This window comes from Puma concolor, chromosome B3 (assembly GCF_028749965.1).
Source record: "Puma concolor isolate L17-30 chromosome B3, mPumCon1.1.hap2, whole genome shotgun sequence".
NCBI lineage: Eukaryota > Metazoa > Chordata > Mammalia > Carnivora > Felidae > Puma > Puma concolor.
In genome coordinates, this window is record NC_141672.1 from 19,181,531 (window position 1) to 19,197,560 (window position 16,030).

Here is a 16,030-nt window from a genome sequence, read left to right on the forward strand (position 1 = left end):
CTCTCCTGTTCCTATAACAATTAATGTTACTTTTTTTATTATCGTGTTTTATGCTGCAAAATGTTTTGCTGAAGTTCCTTCCCAGAGTTTCCTGCTTATGAGGACGGCATATGTATTTCACTGACTTTATTCGAAGAAAATTAAGATAGTTAATAAAAACTAAGTGTTTTGAAAACACAGTTAAAAGGAATATGTTGGTGCCCATAGCTGTGTGCTCCTATGTGTCTTTTGGAATCATGTCAAATAGGTGTGTGGTTACCAATAAATATGTGACTTATGGGGCACCTGGTGGCCCACTCGGTCAAGTGTCTGACTCTTGGTTTTGGCTCGGGTTGTGCTCTCACTGTTCATGAGATCGAGCTCCATATCGGGCTCTGCGTTGACAGTGTGAAGGCTGCTTGGGATTCTCTCTCCCCCTCTCTCTCTGATCATCCCCCCTGCTTGCACACACCCTCTCTCTCTCTCCCCAAATAAATACATAAACATTAAATAAATAAATAAATAAATAAATAAATAAATGACTCATGAATACTAGGGACAGTAAGATCTCCACAAGTCACATATGTGATATGCCATCCACACACACTCATTGTGTCCTCGTTTACTTGATGTTTCCAACAATTTTCTTCTGAAAGCTAAGTACCACACATTAAAACTCTTATATTACACAGTCAAAGGTCCTCTACCCGCCTGAATGACAAGATATGCTTGAAGGAGATGAGATGCTGATATAATGTATAATTTACTTAGTTAAAGACAGAGAGCAAAGATAACCCCACTAATGTGATGTTTCTAACAAAAAGAAACGTTGCAAATATAATCAAATGGCTAGAGGATGAAGCAGCTGTGTAACCAAGCTTGGGGAAGGCCAAATATACAGAACTTTGGGTCTAAATGTTGGCCACCATATGCAAATTTTACAGCTTGCTCTTCCTGAAGAAGAAATTTTGTTCATGATTTAAATGTCATAAACATTTTACAAGTCTTCCCTAGCACCAGATTTCCTGTTCTGGGAGTTAAAGGGCAAGTGTAAACCTGAGAACATGCTCTACATATGTATGACAGACATAAAAAACACACAGAGTGACCTTTACAAACATATCAGGATGACCATGTCTATCCTGAAGAGAAAAACTGCCAGATTGAATCCACATTTGATGGAGTCACTGATATTTAAATCTGTACCTCTGAAAATATAGTAGTCTGTTTTATAGTTATATGGATAATTGTCTCAGGTCTGTGAGTTACCTCAACTTTTTACCATTCAGACTGTCTTCTCTCTCTCTCTCTCTCTTTTTAATTCCTAACCCAGAAATACAATAAGACACACAGTTTATCCAGAGAGTATAAATTCTTTTCTAATTACTTTCTAATATACTACATTAATATGGTTATGTTTACAGGTTGACTATGGCCTGCACAGTGTAATTGCAGAAGCCAGTCATTTAAAATAAGTTTCCAGCCTTCAAATGACATGATCAAGTTTATATTACCTGCCTACAGGTTTGGAAAACCAGGAAGAGGGAGAATATGAGTGAGAGGGAGGCTACCTGGAAGGTTGTAGTAGGAAGAAAAGACTGAATGCTGGATGGGAAGCAGATTATGTTTTCTTTGCAGCTTTGTCTGGGGCCAGACAGAAGTATAAATACCAAATAAATGCATTTTCAATTTTTCCTTCCTTTTTTGTCTTCCAGCCTGAAAGAAACTTCCCAAATGGTTTATTTATCCACAAAGTAAAAGGCAAGCTCTATGAGCCATAAACAGACACAAAAGTTTAAAACCTGAGATATAAACTTGGACTTTTTTTTTTTTTTATTTCAGATTAAGGTCTAAGCTGATTTATTAGCAACAGTCATTTGATCCACTCAGGAAAATTAAAAGTTGCAAGTGAATAAATCTTGATGTGCCAGGACAAAATCCAACCTATCTGAGGTGGCATTCTTGTGCTTTCTGGTGCTTTTACTGATGTCCTGGAAACTCCATTCTCAACCTGGAATTAGAGAAAGCAGCAGAAAACATACAGCCTGAAAACATGGACCATGACCTCATAATTGCACCATTTCGAATACCTGGAAATTCGGTTGAATATGGATGGCTGATATTTAGAATGATCTTGTTGCCTTCCACTAATTCTAAAACTTTTTTAGTGTTTATTTGTTTTCAAGACACAGAGAATAAATGGGGGAGGAGCAGAGAGAGAGGGAGACACGGAATCCAAAGCAGACTCCAGGCTCTGAGCTGTCACCACAGAGCCCATCACTGGGCTCGAACCCACGAACCGTGAGAGCGTGACCTGAGCCGAAGTCAGAGGCGCAACCGCATGAGCCACCTAGGTGCCCTTCCACTAATTCTAAAGGAGGTGGTCAGCAGAAAAAGGAAAGCTGTCATACACTTCTCATCGGTTTTATATTCAGAAATCTCCACCATAAAAGAATGTTTTCTTCTCTGCTTCAAATCGGAGCCCAAAGAATGTAAATCTTAAACATGCCGGAACTTGAGAATTAAGCTCTTACATATTTGGATACTCAAGTTATTTATTTTTGTAAGAAACGTTTTACAAGGCTCCTTTTTAATGTCTGAGCCAGTAGCACAGCCTTCTGTGTATTGAGAAGTTACGAGCCTAAGAGAAGCATTGTTCCAGCACACTAAATGAATTAAGATCATCAGACATGCCCCAAGACCACTGTGGAATCTAATATTTAACATCAGGAAAGTTTATTTTTCCATGTATCCTTTTTCCAATTACTGTATATTCTAACTCTACCCCTTCATGTAACATTATGTAAAGAATCCTCTACTAAAGTCATGGCAATAAACTCAAGTGCTTCTGGTCTACCTTACAGGAGATACACACCCTACACATGTTATTCATTTCAAGTGCATTTCATCTGTGGTTGCTGTCACTGGGGCTAGATAGCAGATACAAGAGCAGGGAAAATAATGTGATGCAGAAGATTTTATTAATATTATTATTTTATCTGCATTTTTAATCCAGCTTGCCAGAATGTTTTTCATGTCTGGTGAAAAAGGAGACTGTAATACTATCACTGAGCAATCTGTTAATAGCAAACGTCAAGGAAATGTAATTCATCTGCTTTGATAACTTGGTTCACGGAGTTTTAGAAACTACTCTGAAAATTAGCTATAATCCTCTTGGAAAAAAAGATGTGATTATATGAGAGAAAGGAATTTTCCCACTGCATATGGCTACTTGTTTAAGGATAATTATATAATATTCTGAAATTGTTGAGTAAAATATTAAGTATGAGGCTTTATTGGAATCCCAAAGCTTATTGTTTCGGTGCTGGGCCAAACTTTATTCCTGACTCTGCACCTAACTGTGAACTTTTTCAGATTTTATTGTAGGACATGCATTTTTGCATCTCCTCTTTTTCTTGTTGGGTGATATTTTTAAAACAATATGTCTTATTTTGTCTGCCACATTAGAAGACTGCAAGATCACTATAAAGCAAAATATATATATATATATATATATATATATATATTACTGGGCACCCAAAACACCTGAGACTAAGTATATTTTATCATCTTATTTTTCACATTGGACAACACAGCGCTCCTTCTGTTTATTTCTTGATTGTTCACCACCAATCGCTTCCTAGAATTTTTCTTAGACCCTGGCATATACTAAGTGGTCAGTACATGTTTATCAGGTTGAATCACTGTCGAGTTTTTATTCATTTTGTGGTATACCCATCAGCATAAAAAGAATTCCAGTAGTCTCATGTATTTTAAGTTTACATCTAGTTACTCTTTTTAGGTAGTAACTTACTTAACTGGTCAAAGCTGGTCTAATCGTAAGTAATAATCTTCTGAACTATTCATAGCATTTGTTTCTCAAGATAGACTGGAATTTGTTACTTTATTTCATTTCACGTTTTGTTTCTTTATTTCAATATTGGTCTTCATCCATATTCTATTGCTTATGCTGAAAGAGACAACGCAGTAGTATCAGTGATGAGTTATTAAAATACAAAGCTTGAACAGAGTAGGATTGCTTGACAGACAGTACAGGGACCTTTCTTCCCAAATAAATTAATTACATTAATTAATCCTATAAACCAACTTAGATGCTCATATAACGAAATGTATGGTAAACTAAGTTGCTTCTTATTCACATGACCCACGATTTCTCAATTCTGCTGACTTACGTATTTTCTTTCTTTAGCTCCTAGAAGTGGCAGGTGGGTATGCTGACACAAGAGGCAATGAAAAAAAAATTAAAAATGAAAGAAATTGGCTTAATATGCCTGAGTTGATAAAGTGAAAATGTTGATGTTGATAATGTTTACTCAATCGCATACTACAAATTATTATTAGGTGAGACTTCCTATATCAAATAGAAGAGAACATCTTCTAGATCTATACCATCTATATCTATATTTATACCTATAGTGTGATTTATAAAGTAAATGCCATTGAATTGTTATGTCTTTGTCTCCATATTGAATTGTGTTCCTGTTAAAGACTGGTGGTACCCGTCACTCGGATTCTGGGAGCTGACTCTTATGGTTATGCCATAAAGATGATACTTTATGAGTTTGGCATAATGCATGCAGTAAGTCTTAGGTGTACTGGGACTATGCTAAATTCATTATTTTTTCACTACAGCACGGCAAAATGCATTTTAGTTCCCATCCAAGTTATTTATGTCTTAAAATTAGATGTAATCTTTTCAAAGAGTGAAATATTGGGGCAGAAAAGACCAGATGTAGCATTTTCAGCTTTCCATTTGTGCAGTGTGTGCTGGGACCCAGGGACCTCAGCAGTACAATTAAGGCTGTATTGATCTGCTCCTGTCATTACATTGTAGACAGACCGACTGGGGGTCTGCAGTTTACACATTTATGTGACTTCACCTGGTTTGGGGTTGTTTTTAAGTGAATCTAGAGTTTCAAAAAGGTGTAAAATTGACACTCTCTGAGGTCCTCCAGGCTTCTGTGAAATAGTAGTAAAGGAAGTGCCTGGCTAGTGCCAAGCACTAACAGGAGATCAAGGCAGGATAGCAGGGAGGCAAAGGACCAGGCCCTGAGGGCAGAGCACTAGTGCAGCCCCTTCCAGAACCTAGTCTCCATGTTTGCAGATGGTAATGAGAACTGCCATCCCCTTAGTTCTTACTCCTCACTAGGCCTGTGCTAAAATGCCCTATATCCACACTTTCCTTTTACTCCTCACAGTAAACCTAAACAATATGCACTGCAATCCTCATCTTGCAGATGAGGAAACTGAGGCACAGCTGAGTAAATAATGTGCTTCCTGCCACCTAGCTACCAAAGGACAGAGCTGACGTTCACATCTGGCCCTACGCTTAAAGATGGTCCTTTCATCTGCTACCCACCAAGTTCACTGTTCCCCAAATAAAGCACTTGATTCAACCTGTTTCTCTGGGATTTCAGGCCATTTTATTCCTTTAACAAATAGACCACATTACCAAAGAAGCCTTGGTCTTAGTGTGTCTGATAAGTCTCCTCTTGAAAGCTCAGTTTTCTTATTTTTAATTTCACTTGACTATAGGCAAATGGGTCTCAACCCATCCCAAGGCAATGTCGTAGCCCTTCCTCCACGGTGGACCATGGGATTTGACTTTCAGCCATCACAAATGCCAAAAATCAAAAGTTTGATTTCTTGTTACTTTTTTTTTTTAATTTTTAGCATTATTTTCCTCTTGTCACTTTTTAAAAACAAAGTATTGTTTTCTGTAAGACTTAATAGAAATTCTACAGTGTAACTAGAATACAAAGATGGGTCAAGTGGAAGGCAATACTGCTCAGCTATCTAGAGAGATCTGTGGGACCTCCCCCAAAGACCCCTTCTCCTGTCACTGTTATCATCATCATCATCATCATCATCATCATCTATATTTCTTCTCCATTAAGTGTCACCAGAGAAGACAGTTATGGAGATGGGGCTATTGTCTATGTTCAGGAATTAGACCAGTTGGAGTCTGAATTCTGACTTAACGCTCTCAACTCTGGGTTTTTCAACAATTAACTTAACCTCTTTAAGCCTCAGTTATCCTATCTTTAAACAGGAATGATAATTATACCAGAGGGTCAACTGTTTCATTTGGTATCTCAGGTTTGTAACTGCAGCAGAACTCAAATGGTGCTGCCATTTGAGAGAATCCTGCTCTCCCTACATTGCCAATATAAGCATGTGAAACAGTTGTTTCTCTGATTACCATTGGTAAGGAAGAGATCTGTGGAAGTCAGTGGGTGGCTAGACTACAAGAGAAAAGTCTGGAATTATTTGAACTATTCATTGGTTGTTATAAGTGGTTGGAAGAGAAAACAAAACATGCCAGGAGTTGAGCTCATAGGGAGCACAGATGACCTTTATCCCACTGTTCTTGGTCCTAGGGACCATGGTTATCAGCAATGAGAGATGTTCAAAGTCAAACACAGGTCTGATGTTCATGACATGGTCCATGCTGAAACAGATCACTTAGGGCTCTTTAGCAACTCATTCTAAAGACTTACCTAGACACAAGATTCATCCCCAGAGTAAAATAGCTTCCATGAAAGATGCTTTTGAGGTAATACATTCAATTCACTTAGGCATCCTGCCAACCAGACACATTCCAGTTCCCAAATCACGCTTGTAGAAGGGTGGAGCCCAGTTATCAAATAGCCGCAAATTATAACTTGTTCATAAGCAGACTGTGTTACCAGAAGAGTGAAGTTTGTCCTGTAAATTCCTTTTTGTCATTCGCAGCAAATCTCCTTCCCTGAGGCTTCTCCTGTCAAACCAGTCTCTGGAGAACTGCCCAACCATCAACATTGGCATTCATCCTATAACCCCTTTGTTCTCAAAATGAACACCTCTTTGAAGACAATAAGACCTCAAATTCAAATATCATCATAAATTGTTAAAGAAGTAAAAGAAGTAAGTCCATGTGAATATAAACAGCTATTGAAAAGGTAAGAGGCAACAACACATATTATTTTCCAGCCAAAAAACAGTGACTAAATGGGAAGATTTTCATGAGGTGCTCTAATTTAAGTGAGCTGGTCCAGAAGATGCATGAGAGGATTAATATTACCCCAAAAGAGTTGAGATGAGTAGTTCTTAACTCCTTTTTATTTTCACATAATGCTTATAATATAATTGTATCACTTTCCTATTTCTGCTGTAGCAAATTACTGCAACTCTACAGCTGAAAACAACGCAAGTTTATTATCTTACAATTCTAGAGGTCAGAAGTGCTAAAACCGAAGTGTTGGCAGGACTGAATTCTTTCTGGAGGCTCTATGGGAGAATCCATTTCTTTGCCTTTTTACCAGCTTCTAGAGGTTGCCCATATCCTGGGTGCTTGGCCCCTTCCTTCATCTCCAAAGCTTATCAGTACAACCTCTGATTCTGTCATTAAATCTCCTGTCTCTGTGGTTCTCTGGCCTGCCTCTTCTGACGACTCTATGATTACATCAAATCCACCTGAATAATCCAAGATGCCCTGACCACAAGTTCCTTAACTTAATTATATTTACAAAGTCCTTTTTGTCATGTAAGGTGATGTATGCACAAGTTCCAAGGATTAGGATGTAGACCTTTCTGGAGGACCATTATCTTGCCTACCATACTAGTCATACCTATTGAGCACTTACAAGTCATATCTTCCTTCCATTTAAAAGTATTGAATATCTCTCATAGTGTGAGCAATTTGTTAGGTTTTAGTAACACAAAAATGAATAAGACTTTATGCCTACCCATAACAATAAGAAAAATATCTAGTACTTATTAAGCTCTTGATATGTGCCAGACGCTCTGGGCATTTAATTCTTTTAATCTCCTGTTACGTCTATGATGTTGGCTCTACTCCTTCTCCCATTGTATAGCTCAGAAGCCTGAGTCACTAAGAAGTAATTTCCCAATTTAAACTGGTAGTAAGAGGTAAAACTAGGATCTCAACCTAGGCAACATATCCCCAGGGCTGTCATTTATCTACTTTGCTGCTAGCCAGCCTTCTTTATAGTTCAATATCTACTTCTTGTCAGTATAAATCATTCAGACTTCAGCTAATTTTAAGAACAGTTTCTGGCACATAGTACATACTCTGTAAATCATAACGATGGCAATGATGATGATGGTGACATTAGTTATGATAATGAAGTCGAAGAACAAATTGGCTACCTTTATTAGGGAAAGGTTTGGCTAAAGAAAGCTTGAGCTCTAATGTTCACCTACTCATTAGCACTGCTGGGATATTACATCCAAATACAGAAGGATCAAATAAAGGGGAGTTCCAGAAGACAGTTACTGATGAAGAAGGAGAGTAGCCCAATTCCAGGTTGCCATTTTTATCTGAAGTCTCCTATCTGCTCTTGGAATGAACAGTGTATTTGTTCTACGGCTTCCCTAATTATGAACCAATTAAGGAAATGATGGATAACTACTGCCTCTTTCCAATAGTGCAAGATAGGTGGGCCAGGACCCTATGCAAAGGGGTGTGACAAATACACAGCCTGGCATCTTCCATTAACAACATAATCTCAGCTCTCAACTCAGTAAACCCAGCCAATCTTTTAAACTGTCTTGTGATTAGATTTACTCTAAATTATGCCCTCTCTCAGATGTCCAAATTCAGGAAATTCTGCATCTCACAGTTGAGCTAAATATATTGAAGAGCATGAATTAACATCCCAGTTTATTAAGAGCAACAGAAGAAAATGTCCATAAATTTAAACTCAATCATAATAACTGGATTTCTATTTACCATCCTGGGAGGTATCGTTTTATAAACAGGGAAAGAAAGAAAATCATTTTAGTGGTTACCATAACAAAATGGACCTCCACAGGGATCAGCCCCAGTATTTTGCTTACCTAATTATTTTGTTCATTTTCTCAACCACCCTCACCCCCACCACTCTATCATTCCAAAGATTCTGGATCTTAAGCCTGAGTTTTATTTCAGGCATATGATTACATTGGCTTTCTTTTTGCTATATTCATTTTTATTTGTGAGTCTACTAAAATGAAGAATATTTACGCCTTTATACACAGGTATTGAATCAAGCCTAACTCTAACAACTTACAGAGCAGATGATGCTGAAAATCACCTTTTCGAATCATATTTCCAGGTCAAATGCATGCTGGAGAAGCACATGGGTAACCATGATAGTTGTACAAGGCTTATATCAGAAAACCTTAAAGCTTGTAACAACTAGTTTGAAAGATTTGGGGACACAGCTCTGAAAAAACCTTTCAAGAAAATTTGGCATTCATTCACTCAACATTTTTTTAGTGAGTGAATGTTATTAGTGACAGTATGCTATGGGAGTGGATACATCTATGGTGGAGTGCAGGTGAAAACAGAGAATGTCGGAGAAGCGACCTAATGTCACATAAAAGGTAGTTTTTAATATGTAATTTTAAAGAGGGGTGGATGAGCGAAGGAGAGGAAGGGAAAAGAACTTCTAGGCCAATAAAATATCAGGAATGAAAGAGTGGGAAACAGCAGGGGTTGGCAAGGATCTTGAGAGTTGTAAATTTTGGAACTTCCTTCGGTAGGTAATGGGGTGCTACACTCAGGAAACTCATTGGACATGAGAGAGAAAACAAGATAAAAGGGTTCTGTCTTTGTTGATCTTTAGCTCCTTGCATTCTAGAGATGTAATGAGCAACCATACGAAAGTCAGTTGTTGTTGTTGCAACAAATTATCATAAACTTGGTAATCTTTAAAGAATACAAACATCTCACAGTTCTGAAGGTCAGAAGTCTGACAGTTTCAGTCTCACTGGGCTAGAACCAAGTGTCAACAGGGGCGGTGTTCCCATCTGCAGGCTGACAGGGAGAATACATCCCCTTGTCTTTCAAAGCATCTAGAAGCTGCCTGTTTCCCTCAGTTTATGACTGCCTTCCTCTATCTATGAATCCAGCCTCACTTATTTGGTTGTCCTCTTCTGCCTCCCTCTTCTAAGGATCTATTTGATTATATTGGGTTCTCTCAGATCTCTTTATTTTAAGATCAGCTGATTAGAAACCTTAATTCCACCTGCAAATTTAATTCCCTTCTGCCATATTCCATAAGGTACCAACACATTCCATGGATTAAGACAGGGCATCTTGGGGGACAGATGGAGGTGGTGGCATTATTTTGCTTATCAGTCAGGAAAGGCACTGATGTGAAAGACTGATAGAGAAGCAGACTATGAGCATTCTGGGGTTATAATACTTTGTATATGTTTATTGGAATTCTATGAAAATTTGTGATTTAAAAAGCCTGGGCTTTTAATTGATCACCAACTCCAAGTGAGCCAATAGTTTGTTCAGGAAATACCTTAGGCTTTGGGAATGATGTTGGCCACATTCTGCCAGGACACCCCCTGCCTGTGAGACATTGGGCTAAGCTCTTCAGAAGTCAATCTCATTAAAATTCACAAGGACCAACTTCTTTTTTTTTTCTTTAATGTAGGGGGACACTAAGGCTGAGTGTTCAGCTTGTCCCAAGCAGGAAGAGAAAATGTCTGATTCCAGAGAACTTGAGCTTAATGTTATCTGTTTTCCTTGTCTGAAAGAAAGTCAAGAATTAGAATGACCAGCCAGAGGAATTGTGCAAGAGCAGTATATTGTCAAACTCTTTAGGTTTTTACAAAAGTATCTTTCTGAAACAAACAAACAAACCAAACAAAACCTAAACTACCAAAGTATAGAATTATTATTGAGAATACCTGCAACATTTGTTTTCCCCTCTTTACTGAGTCATTCCTATTAGCAAAAACATATGCTATATGTTCTCATATCTTAACAAACATGTCTTGTGATTGCACTGCCCCGGTTCAGCTTACTCTACTCCACATTAAGAAAAAAAAAATTCTTTTAATGAATTATCTATACTTTCTTTGTATAGCTCTTCTCCTCTCATTGCTCCTTTTCAAATATCCCCATCCCAACTAGACCAGTGCCCCTACTATGGTCACTAAACTGCTCTTGTGAATGTCACCTATGACGAGGGTGACCAGACAGGTTACTACTCAAACTGCCGCACATTTGACGGTGAAAAGAGTGACATTAACAATGATATCTGGATCATAGGCAAGTATCCAGGTGGCCAGTGGAAAACTCCATGTCTTAGATAGGGTTCAGTAGAAGCAGATACTGAGAGCTCCATGCAGAAAGTTCATGGAGGAGTACTCCAGGAGACACGAAACGTGTGAAAGTGAGGAAGACAAGATTAGGCAGACGGGAAAGCTGACTTACCATGTAAGTAAAAGTGAGGCTCAGCCCATCTTTGTAGGAAAGCTATGAATCTGGATTGAACCTTCATAGCATTTCCAAATTAAGGTGAAGGAACTAGACTTTGTACCCTCATATCAGAGAGAGGTTGGGGCCTACCATTAGGTGAGGAGGTTTCCCATACAGGGACAATTCCAGTGAGAGATGCAGCTACAAGCCACAAACAGCTGATATTCCCAGTGGCTAGGAGATGCCCGTGTCAGCCCTGAAGAGGGGATCTGGGTGGCACACCTTATTATCTACTACAGGAAGTTATAGATTCATCCTACCAATGTCAGCCATTTTGCCAAATCATGATCAAGTAAATGTCAGTTCTCATCTTATTGGACCTATCAGCCCCTTTGACATAGGTGGTCAGTCCCTCTTTCTTGAAATGCATTATATTCTTCTTTTCCAGATATCACCTCCACCTGGTTTTCCTATTCTCTCACGAGGCTCTTTTCAGTCTCTGGGTCTTATGCCTCTTAATTTCTTTGATTAGTGACCTCTGGTGTGTCACAGAACTGTCTTCTCACTAGACTAGCTCCCCAGGTCAGGGTCTGCAATGATTACTGGAAGGAAAAATCCTGACCATCGCCTGTTGTGGAAAATAAAGTTTTATTGGAATACAGTAACACTCACTCATTTTGGGTATGACTGCTTTTGTGCTACAACCACAAATGCATAGATGTAACAAAGATCAATGGCCCATGAAGCCAAAAATATTTCCTATCCTGTCTTTTACAGAGGAAAGTTGGCTGATTATTGTCCTAGAGGATCTGATCTCATCTCTAAGAAAAGAGTGTCTCCTTTAGGTCTTCGCAAATTTCACGTTTACAGTGAGTTTCCTTCTGCCCTCACCTCATGCACATACCTCATATATTCGCTGTATCTCTTCCACGTTTTAATTTTTCTTTCTTATCACTATCTGTATTAGTCAGGGTTCTCCAGAGAAACAGAACCAATAGGATGTGTATAGATATATATAGAAAGAGTGTGTGGGAGAGAGAGACTTATTTTAAGGAATTGGCTCATGCAATTATGGAGGATGGCAAGTCTAAAATCTTCAGGGTGGGCTGGCAGGCTGAAGAACCAGGGAAGAGCTGATATTGCAGTTCAAGTCCAAAGGCCATCTGCTACAGAATTCTTTCCTGTTTGGGGAAGTCAGCTGATTGGATGAGATACAGCCACATTATAAAGGATGATCTACTTTATTCAAAGTTCACTGATTTAAATGTTACTTATATCCACAAATATCCTCACAGAAACATCCAGGTTAACGTTTGACCAAATATCTAGACACCGTGGCTTGGCGCAATGGACACATAAATTAACTATCACATTATCTAATATATTTGTATATTTATATATCATCTCCCACCTCTAACTTAACAATGAGTTCCATGCGGAAGGGATTTTTGTTTGTTTTGTTCACTGTCACACATCCCAAGTGCCTAGAGATGTTGCCCAGCACATCGTTGGTGTTCAACATATATTTGTTAATTAAACAAATGGCCTTCAATACCATATACATGACCCTTAGGTTTATATATTTAGCCTAGACCTTACCCTGAGCTCAAATAAGTATATCCAATGACCTCACATGCATCTTCTCTTGGATTTATAAGAAACCCCAATATGCCATGCTCAAAACTGAACTCATGATCTTTTTCCTGACACCTCCCCATCTCACACACCCATCTCCGTCAATGAGTCCTTCTCTGAGCCCCCAATTTAAAATAGCAAGTCCTCTTTCTATCAGTGCTTTTTTTTCCCTCAGTCATACTTATCATGATCTAATGTGCTTTCTATTATACTCATTTACTTATTTGTAGCCAGTCACCCCCACCCCATAAAAAAGTTAATTGGAGGCACAGATGTCTTTCTTGTTTTCTTCCCTGTCTTTTCCTTTTTATTTTTTTTTTAATTTTTTAAAAACTGTTTTTGCAATTTACTGCTCTGTCCCCAGTCTCTAAAACAATGTTTGGTGCATTTTATAGAAGTACGTATGTCAAATCCTAATATATAAAATGAACAGAAAGTTGTTACTCTAGTTAAAGAGCCGGTGAGTGAATGGAAATAATGCCACACTACCACCCACCTGTTCCAAAAACATCTTGGTGGAACTAGGGACACTTTAGTATATCCTGATCCCCAGGTCTATCGAAAGCTCCACCATTCAATGTGTAAATCACATTACAATGCACCCATACTCCACATTAAACATAATTTTTAGCTGTAAAATTAGACTTTGAAATTAATTGGCCATGAGTAACTGCGAAAAGTTGATTTTGACTTCTCATCAATCATAACCTTTTTTTTCCCCCCCCGGGAATGTTTAAGGAATGAGGAAATTCTAGCCTATAAACTGTTTTCAATTATAACGATACAATCAGAGATACTAAATTCATAATTTAATGTAGCTGATAAAAATGCCTTGTAAAGTAGGCATTTAATAAAATATTTGTTAATGTCAAACCAATTTTATAATTCTTGTATTTTTGAGCCAATATGTTTCATTTTCATAATTTGTTGTTGTTGTTGTTGTTGTTGTTGTTGTTGTTGGCCTATGGCACTGAGGTATAAAACATTCTTCCCAGAACCATAATAGCAAAGGACATTTCAAAATAGTCTTGAATAGGGAGACGTTAGTGTTTCAGGAGTCTGGAAAAGTAAGTTGGAGTCAGCATGCAGAGGCCTTTTATTTTCTTGTTTTGTCTGTTTTGTTTTGTTTTGTTTTGTTTTGTTTTGTTTTGTTTTGCAGAGACCATTTCATGCCAAGATTGCTCCCCCAGATCCCTCTTGGGCATTAATGGCACATGGAGGCAGCGATTTGACCGACTCTACATGAGGTGGACTCCACAGGCGATCCTTGTGCCAGAGATCCCACTGGGCTGGCTGGAACTTCCTCAGAGGTGCACTGTGGTCAGTGGCTATTTCCAAACAACTCTTCTTCCTTCCTTCTCTTCTTTCTCAGGTGTCAGACCTACAATGGTCAAAAGGTTTTCTTGCCTCCTCCTGCTCTGTCTCACCTTTATCTTTCCAAGGCATCGCTTGAATACATTTCCTATATATCTGTGGCCCTGTATCTGCTTCCTATAGGACCCTGCTATCAGAGGGGCATGACCTAAGGTCCTTCGCCTGGCTTGGAAATCATCATACAGCTGACCGATAATGCCAATCCAAGCTGGTTCCTCGATGTTTCCCACGCAAACTTTTCAGGCAGGCAGTCTCCTGCTTTTGCTGGCAATGCTGCCTCTAATACACGCTTCATTTACTTAGGCCTTAGCTCCTATCTTACTCTTTGTATTCTGTGATTCCATGCATTCAAATCCTAGCACCGTATCTCAAAATTCAATTTAATCTCACAGACTTTGTGAATCCCGAGCATATTTATAAAATAGTCAGAATTCTACTGCATTTAGAGGAAAAACCTCATAGTCCATCTCTTAAATATTTCAAGTTTATTTAATTTTAACATTCTCAAGGTCAATTGATAAACCTTTTATATACTTTTCCTCTCTCATGAGCTAGTAGCTTTCTGGGTACATAGCAGATTTAATTTTTTTGTTGGTGGTAGTGATTCATACCTATGAACCAACAATTGAAATGTTTCAAAAATAACTGAAAAAGCCTAGTCTAATAGCAGCTACTATCAGACCTAACAGTAAAAAGCTGGACCTCAGGGCTCATAAGGAAACAGTTGTGTTTCTAATTAAATTTCAGACTTGATTGGAGGTTGTGCTGGGATTCGGTTATAATGAGAAGTCTGGACACCAAAAGGAAGTGTAATATAAAAGTGGCTTTACCATACAGATCACATTATATATATATATATATATATATATATATATATATATATATATATATCTCACTTATCTTACCTACAACCATGACCTAAGTAGTTTTATTAACTGCTCTATTAACGCAAACTATTCTGTGGAGGAAGGGAGAAACAAAAACAGCCCTTGGCTTATATTTTTTCAAAGTCACCATTTATTTAATGAGTTTGAAATAGGATCTTTCTCAGGAAGTAATCTTGACAAACATATGCTTATCTCCTCTTGACAGCAACAATAAATGGAGAGTCAAGAAGGCAAGGATTAGAAAGAAGAGACATTAGTGAGTGAGGTGTGTGTGTGTCTGTGCAAGCCTGGGTCTACCAGCTTGAGCCCATGAACTAGAAATGACTTGGCTGGGGAAAGTCAGATGTATCACTACTAAAGAAATTAGAGGCTTCTCTCTTTTGTGAGTCCTATTTGCCTTCTGAAGGGCATTTGACTCAAGAAGACAGCATTTATTGGACCCATGGGAAAAGAAAACAGCGTTTGAAAACCTGGCACCCGACGTCACGAGAGTCATCTCTTCTCCCGGAGGCGGACAAGGCAAGGGTCGGGAAACATGTCTCCCTCAAGTAAAGAGAGATCATGACACTGGAAGAACACAAATAAATTTCAGGGCAACAGTTTAGGTGTTTCACTTCCTGATGGTTGGTCGTTCCTTCTCTTTTTAAGTTGGGAACAAAGTGCCAAGGAAAAGAAAAGAATTATGAAAGAGATTGTTCTGCCCATTCATGATATCATGCCGATTCATAAGAATTTAGTATAATGCCTTTAAGAGTCATTTTTTAAATGTTTTATTTTGTTTTTGAGAGAGAGAGTGAGCACGGGAGGGTGAGAGAGCGAAGGGGACAGAGGATCCAAAGTGGGCTCCTTGCTGACAGCAGAGAGCCCGACGCGGGGCTCAAACTCACAAACGATGAGATCATGACCCGAGCCGAAGTCACACACTGAACTG